This window comes from Choloepus didactylus, chromosome 4, assembly GCF_015220235.1.
Source record: "Choloepus didactylus isolate mChoDid1 chromosome 4, mChoDid1.pri, whole genome shotgun sequence".
NCBI classification, from domain to species: Eukaryota; Metazoa; Chordata; class Mammalia; order Pilosa; family Megalonychidae; genus Choloepus; species Choloepus didactylus.
In genome coordinates this window covers 63,352,582-63,360,392 of record NC_051310.1, presented here as the reverse complement: position 1 = coordinate 63,360,392, position 7,811 = coordinate 63,352,582, and the positions used below count along the sequence as shown (strand labels likewise).

At 39.8% G+C, this 7,811-nt stretch overlaps 1 pseudogene; it reads left to right on the top strand.

The window, feature by feature from the left end:
• The first annotated feature begins 35 nt into the window (after nucleotides 1-35).
• On the top strand, nucleotides 36-768 carry LOC119532652 (annotated as a pseudogene).
• The last annotated feature ends 7,043 nt before the right edge of the window (nucleotides 769-7,811 follow it).

Below are 7,811 nucleotides of genomic sequence, written 5' to 3'. Positions count from 1 at the left end.
CAGGTCAAGAAACTGCTGATTCCAAGAAAGGAAGCATGATTGTGTTACTCCATGACTTTTACTATGAACAACATAAAGAAAATGGGCAGCCAGAACAGAAGACTGACACAAACTTTAAATGCCTAAGCTGCTTTAAAGTTCTAAAAATATTAATTTTATGAACCACATGAAGCAAAGGGGTGACAGCTGGGAAAGTCACAGCACCTGCCAACATGGCCACTGGCAATTCCCCTCTCCTTTCCAGCTACAGTGCCATACAGAAGGTGTGCACACCCTCAGAAACCCTCCATTCTGTAAAATCTGTGAGTTGTCATTTGAAACAGACCAGGTTCTCTTATGACACATGAAGGACAGTCACAAACTTGGTGAAAAACCTTACATTTGACAGGCTTACAATTATAAGTCATCAGCCTTTGCTGATGTGGAAACACATTTTAGAATATGCCATGAAGTTCTAAAAGTTTTATTTGCCCTTTTTTTCTAAGACTTTAAAAAATGACCTAACCATACATTTGTGATTGTAGAGAGCACTGAGAAAAGAATGTTCACCAGTGTTCTAAATGCTGTCTGCAGTTTTTAACTTTCAAGGAGAAACTGTAGCACAAGACCTAGTATCATCAAATGTTTAAGAAGCCTAAGCAACTGGAAGCATTTTCTTCTGAAACAAAAGTTAATATTCAAGTGTCCCTGGGACCTCTTCAACCAGGGACAGTGGAAGTAGCATCCATTACTGTGAGCATGTGTGAATTGGAACCATCAGTCCTCTAAAAATAGAATTCAAAAACCCCTCATTAATTCTAGTTTTGGTAAATTTTCTAAAGCAAATATTTTAATTCAAATCAAATACTCTGACAGAAACAAAATGTTCAAACCATGTATTTGTCAGTAGCACCAAAAAGAGGGACACAAATGGATCATTCATGAATTTCTTTTACTTCATGTTGTACAATATGGTTTGCTTTGAAATATGAGATGTTACTTTAAAATATATTCATTAGCTTTCATGTAATTGTCTAGTTTAACTTATAAAAGGTGTTTGCATGTGTGCAAGAGAGAAAGCAGGAGGCAAAAAGAAGGGAATACATTTTTAATATTTTGTTATTCTCAGTTTGGAAGTTTATCTTTCTGTATATAGAGTGTCTAAAGTTTTGAACTACTTAATTTTATTTTCATCTTTTTCAGGCATTGAAGATTTCAATGTTATCCCTTTCCAACTGAAATGGCTTTGTTATGGGATGAGACCAGACTCTTTTCACTGCTGAACTCCCAATAACAGATGAAGAAATGTAAAATCCACAAATACATGGAAATTAAAAACATACTCTTAACCAGTGAGTTGAAGAGTGTATTAGCCAGCATTCTCTAGGGAAACAGAAACAATAGGAGGTATCTGCAAATATTAGGAGATTTTGTCAAAGTGTCTCACACAATTGTGAGGATGCACATGTCCAAATTCCATAAGGCAGGCTGCAGGCTGACAACTACACTGACAGTTTTCAATGAATTCCCCAGGAGAAGTTGGCTGGCTGAAGTAGAGATGAAAATTCTCCCTTCTGACTGCTGAAGACATCACTTCTCTTTTTAAAGCCTTCAACTGATTGGATGAAAATGTCTCTCTTTGCTGAAGAGACCCTCCTTAGTTTGTTGGAAATATAATCAACCTAAATTCAATCAACTTGATTTAAGTCCATGAAACATCCTCACAGTAACAGGCTTGTGCTTGTTTGACCAGACCACTGGGGACCAATACCTGGCCAAGTTGACATACGAAACCTAACGATCAAAGTCCACCCCTTGTCAATTATATGTATCACCTTAAACCATACTTGATCTCTAAATAAAGAGCAACAGACATATTTTTTCCTAAAAATACTCAACTGTCTTGTGTAAACAGGGAATGCACTATATCTCTTCAGAGTAGTGTGCACATCTTTGGGTAATATACACTCTTAAACTTGACATCCTACAACTCAAACCCTATGAAATGAACAGTAAAACTTGTGCCAGATTAGGGGATAAGATAGAGAAGAAAAAGATATTTGCTTTGTGTACATATACAAATATACACAAAACAAAACAAGGAAGAAATATTCATATCATTACAACTCACATTTCTGTAACTGGTCACATGGCTGTGGTTCATATTTATCACTACCTTCTTCCACTACACATTCCATGTACCTTTTACCCTCAGCAAGCACCTCAATAGGCTGTTGTTTTATGTCTTGTAGGGTCAACCAAATCTTCATTCCTGAAGTTTCTGGACCAATGTTATCCCTGCCAAGATTGGGTTATTTCTGCTTTTCATTGATGTAATCACAGGGTATGGTGGTAATAAGAGATGCCCTAGAAGATCAACTTATTCCAGGCAAACCCTTCTTTACCTCAATTGTGTAGTTGCAGGGGTATTTCTCCTTGAGAGTCAGGATTAATCACCCAATCCATTATAGCAATCCCCTTCTTTGCTTGGTGATTCAGAGGCATAAGAAGCCCAAAGTGGGTATGTGGCCATCTTAACTTCCAGTTCAATGAAACCATTGTGTTTCCTGGTGGAAGCCCTCCTCCTTTTGGAACTAAAACTTGTAGACCGGCAGAGCAGAAAGCAAAAGTTTTCTACTGGCTCACTAGGGGTAATAATGAGCAATATCACTTCCATTTTCACCCCTTGATTCCTGGACCCATGAATCCCATTATCGGTGGGACAGCCCCTTATATTGGATGTTTATTTAGAACATACACTAGCTTCCTGGAGATAATTGCCTCCACCATGCAAGGTATTATAACCTAGTTTGTGCCATAATTGCAGCTTAATCATGATATGAGTCTTAATCATTCTATCAATCCAGCTGTTTCAGGATGATGAGGAATATGTAGGACAAGACAATTCCATGAGTTTATGCCCATTCCCAAACTGCATTTGCTATGAACCCTTGATCAGAAGCAATGTCATGTGGAACACCAAAATGGTGGATAAGGCATTCTATGAGACTAAGGATGGCAGTATTTTCAGAAGCATTGTGTACAGGAAAGGCAGAACAACATCTGGAGCATGTGCCTATAACAGAAGATGTTGCTACACCTTCCCTTATGGAAGTGATGCAGTGTAATCAACCTGTCAACAGGAAGCAGGCTATTCACCTTGGGAAATGATGCTATATTGGGGACTTAGTGTGTGTCCCCCTGCTGGCGGATTGGACACTCAACAATGGCTGAAGTCAAGTCAACCTTGGTGAGTGGAAATCCATGTTTCTGATCCCATGCAAAACCTTCATCCCTACCACAATGATCCTTTTTTTTATGAACCCATTGAGCAGTGGCAGGATGGGCTAGGGAAAGAGGCTGACTGGTATCCATAAAATGTGTCATCATATCCATTTGATTACTGAAATCTTCCTCTGCTGAAATCACCTTCTGGTGAGCATTCTCATGGGATGTAGATACCTTCATGTTTTTTGCCCAATCATAAAGGTCTATCCGCAGACCTCTTTGTCATCTATTATCAATCAATTCCCTAAGTATCTAGCCAAACCATTAGGAACAGCCCTTCAATCAGTATGCAAATGTACCTCTGGCCAGTTCTCCTTCTAAGCAAAATGAACAACCATGTGCACTGCTGAGAGTTCTGCCCACTGGGAGGATTGTCCTTCAGGGACATCCCAGAAAGTGGTTGCTGTGCTGTAGCTATCCACTATCAGGTAATACCTGCATATCATGCAGAACCATCTATAAATCAGGTCTATGTTTTCTACCTTCAGTAAACTGCTTGTAATGAACTCTACAAGAGGCCATAGTTTGGGGCTGGGAAAGAAAAGATAATGTGACCAGAGTGGAGGCTATGGGCATATAGGTCATTTCTTCATTTAACTTACTTGTGCCTTCAGGACCTGCTTGAGTCCTATCTTGAATATCACTTCCATTTTATGGTGAAGCACTTCTGTGCCTGCTCAACATTATAGCTTGGTTGTCAGACAACACCCATCTGATGGTAGGCAAATCTGGTTTCTTGGTAAGTTAGTAGCCCACGGTTAAGCATTCAGTCTCTATTAAGGCAAAGTAACAGACCAAAAATAATCTGTAGAGGATAGCAAGGCTTTGCTCTAAAATACTAAGGGCCTACATTATGATTATCCTATAGGGCCCTGCCAAAGTCTTCAGACAGTGTCTCTTCTTGCCACTGACACTTCAAACACCATTGGATCTGCTGGATCACATGATTGAAGTGGCAGAGCAGCTTGCACAGCATGCTGGGCCAGTTGTAAATCCTCCTCTTGTTCCAGTTCCCACTCAAGGTAGAAATATTTCTGGTCAATAAGTACATGGGCTTGAGTAGAACAACTAAATGAGGAATATATCTCCCAAATCCAAAGAGGTCAACTAGGCATCGCACCTGCTTTTGGTAACAGGAGAGGACAGACGTTGCCATTTATCCTTCACACTGACATGCCCACTACCAATGAATACCTAGAAGTTTCACTGAGATGGAAGGCCCTTGTATTTTCTTGGATTTATCTCCCATCCTCTGACCCACAGATGCCTTACAAATAACACTAGAGTAGTTGCAACTTCTTGCTCACTAGGTTATATAAACCTGATATCATCAATATAATGGACCAGGGTTATGTCCTGGGAGGGGGAATGATCAAATTTCCTGCAATAAGATTATGGCATAGAGTTGGAGAATTTATATATCCCTGATGTAATACAGTGAAGGTATACTGCTGGCTCTGCCAGCTGAAAGCAAACAGTTTCTTCTGGCCCTTACTAACTGCAGTTAAGTAAAAGCATTTACAAGACCAATAGCTGAATACCAGGTTCCAGGAGCTGCACTTTTAGTCACCACCTGGTTAAGTTTATTATAACCCACTGTCTTTCTCCAAGACCCATCTGTTTTCTTCACTGGCCACAGAGGAGTGTTGAAATGGGATGTGGTGAGAATCAATAGCCCTGAATCCTTCAAGTCCTAAAGAATTGCACTAATATATGAATTAACTCCAGGAATCTGTTACTTCTTCTGATTTAGTATTTTGCTAGATAGGAGCCATTCTAGAGGCTTTCACTTGGCCTTTCCTACCATAATATCCATCGTTCCATAAGTCAGGGAACCAATGTGGGGATTCCAGCAGTGGCTGAGTATGTCTATCCCAAATATACATTCTAGAACTGGGGAAATAATCACAGAATGCGTCTGGAGACCCTGTGGACCCAATGTGAGATGGACCTGAGATAAAACTCCATGAGTCTCCTGACCTCTATAAGCCCCTACTCTGACAGGTGGGTAACAGTCACATCGTAACTGGATCCTTCCCCAAGGAGACCCAGATTTCACCTCATTCAAGGGTCTATGAGTCTGAGAGTAAACTGTCTCGAGTCTGAGAGTAAACTGTCTCAAGTCTGAGAGCTGATTAAAGGGCCACAATTCTCTCATTTTGTAATTCAAATTAAACTTATTCATTTGACCTAGAAATCTTCTGCTAATGCAGATCAAGTAAGAATTTACTAGACAATCCATCTATTTTCCTTCTAGGTAAACCATGATCTACTAGCCGACACCACATGTCTCTGCAAGTCAGACTATTTGATTGCTGCTTTGAGGCTTCTGTCCATTATGGTGATCATGACTTCCTTGTGTTTGGAAATTAGGGGCTTCCATGTGGCTTCTGCCAACTTGGGATCTGATCATCCCCATTTTGTTTAATGATTCCAGTTCAGTGACAGAAATTCCCACAGTATTATCTGCCCTTCAGAAAAGAGTGACTACAGAGTTCTTCAGAGATGATGAGATAATCTCACAACTTTATTCCTCACAGTTCTGGTGAAAGGTGTGCCGTCTGCACATTCCTGGGGCAGGTGAGTAGGTCTTACATGGTAAATCCATCCTAACATTCAAATATCTGTAGGCCCTTGGATCCCCTTATCTAAAGTATACCATGGCAGTTCTGGCATATTGTCTTCATGTAATTTAAGCCACCTTTGGATACATATTTCAGCCAACCACCCAGATAAAGCCCTTTCTAATTTCTCAAGCTACAATATTGAATCCAGAATCTCTGCTTGTTGGGACCATATCCATAAATGTTCATTCCAGCATTATCCTACATTCTTAATATCCTTCCCACATATATTCCCCTAATTTCTGTCTATATAAACTGGAAAACTCATGGTATTCTTTTAGAGTAGGGTACCTCTTCATGGGTCACAATTTGTACCTCACTTTTGGGGCCTGTTGAGACTTAATCTAGTTATAGGCCTGGAAGATGTGGTGATGGTTAGTTCCATGTGTCAACTGGCTACATGATGGCACTCAGTTTTCTGGTCAAGTATGCACTGACCTGTTCCTGCAAGGACATTTCATGGCTGGTTAATAAACCAGAAGTGTGGTTTATTAAATCATCAATTGATTGCATCTGTGTCTTATTACAATGGTCAACTAAGGGAGTGTCTTCTGCAATGAGAGATTCCAATAAGTTGGTTTTAATCCTGTCAGTTGAATATTTTAAGGTAGAAGAAAGAACTTTCACTTCTTCAGCCAGCCAACCTCTCCTGTAGATTTCATTAAGGACCTTCATCAGAGTAGCCAGCTTGCCACCTGCCTCATGGAATTTGGACACATTTGAGACACTTTTATAGAACCACATAATTACAGCTATCCCCTGTTGGTTCTGTTTTCCTGGAGGACCCTGACTAATGCAGAGGGGTAATGGGAGTTGGTCATGAAAAGAATTAGAAGTGTCTTTCAAGCCAATTAACTCAGGGCATTATGTTGAAGATTCACTCACTGAAACAGGATTAATCTCTCCTTTTTCATCAGAGGAGGTGGTATCAGGTATATCCAGCACTGTAGGGTAAACCACTCCAATGGATGTTGGATGGAAGATTCCTCAAGGCAGGCTGGAGGACCAGTTGCTGTCTCCTCAGGGCAGGCTGGAGGTCAGGTAATTGTTTCCTCAGGACAGATCATTACAGGTTCATTTAGTAAAGACTCAAAAACTCAGCAGAATCTAAGGTTTCATTGTCCCCACCACCATCATTATCACCCCATATATACCCATTCCAATTTTCAGTATCCCATTCCTTTCAAATTAATGTCCTCTCTTTAACAACAGACACCCTGCAAGGTTGAGATTCTGGTTTACATATAGATTGATTGTAAAGTTTTCAATAAGGATAGTGGTTATGGTCAAATATTATTGTGAGGGTAATTAACAATTCTCTAGTTGTACAGGAAAGTGTTTGAAAGAGGATATATTTGATCATGCATGTTAATAGAATGAAAGTCTGAAGATTAAACTGGGAGAATGTAACAAAATGTATCCTTTTTTGGACAATGGGCTGGGGTTAATAATACAAGTATAAAAATATTCTGTCCTGAATTTTAATGGAGGTATAGTATTAAAGAAGGTGTTAAAAATAGAAATGAAAATCATCCAACATGGAAATGACAAAGAAAATTTCACTTCTGACAGATGACATGATCCTAGATATAGGTAGCCCCAAAAAATATACTGCGAAACTCTGAGAGCTAATGAACAAATTCAGCAAAGTGACAGGGCAAAAAAATGCACCCAAAGAATCTGTACTGTTTCTATACATCACTGGAGAGTGCACAGAAGAGAATCTCAAAAAAAACTTCCGTTTATAATGACAAATGAAAGAATCAAATTCAAATCAGCTGTGTGCCGAGAAAAGCCATACAGAGAACCAGGCACCAATTCTGGTTCTTGACTGGTAACTGGGGGGCTGGGGACTGGCCCTGAATGGGGATTTCTTTATTTTTTCCTTTTTTCCTCTCATTTCAAGTAGCTCATTTGAGG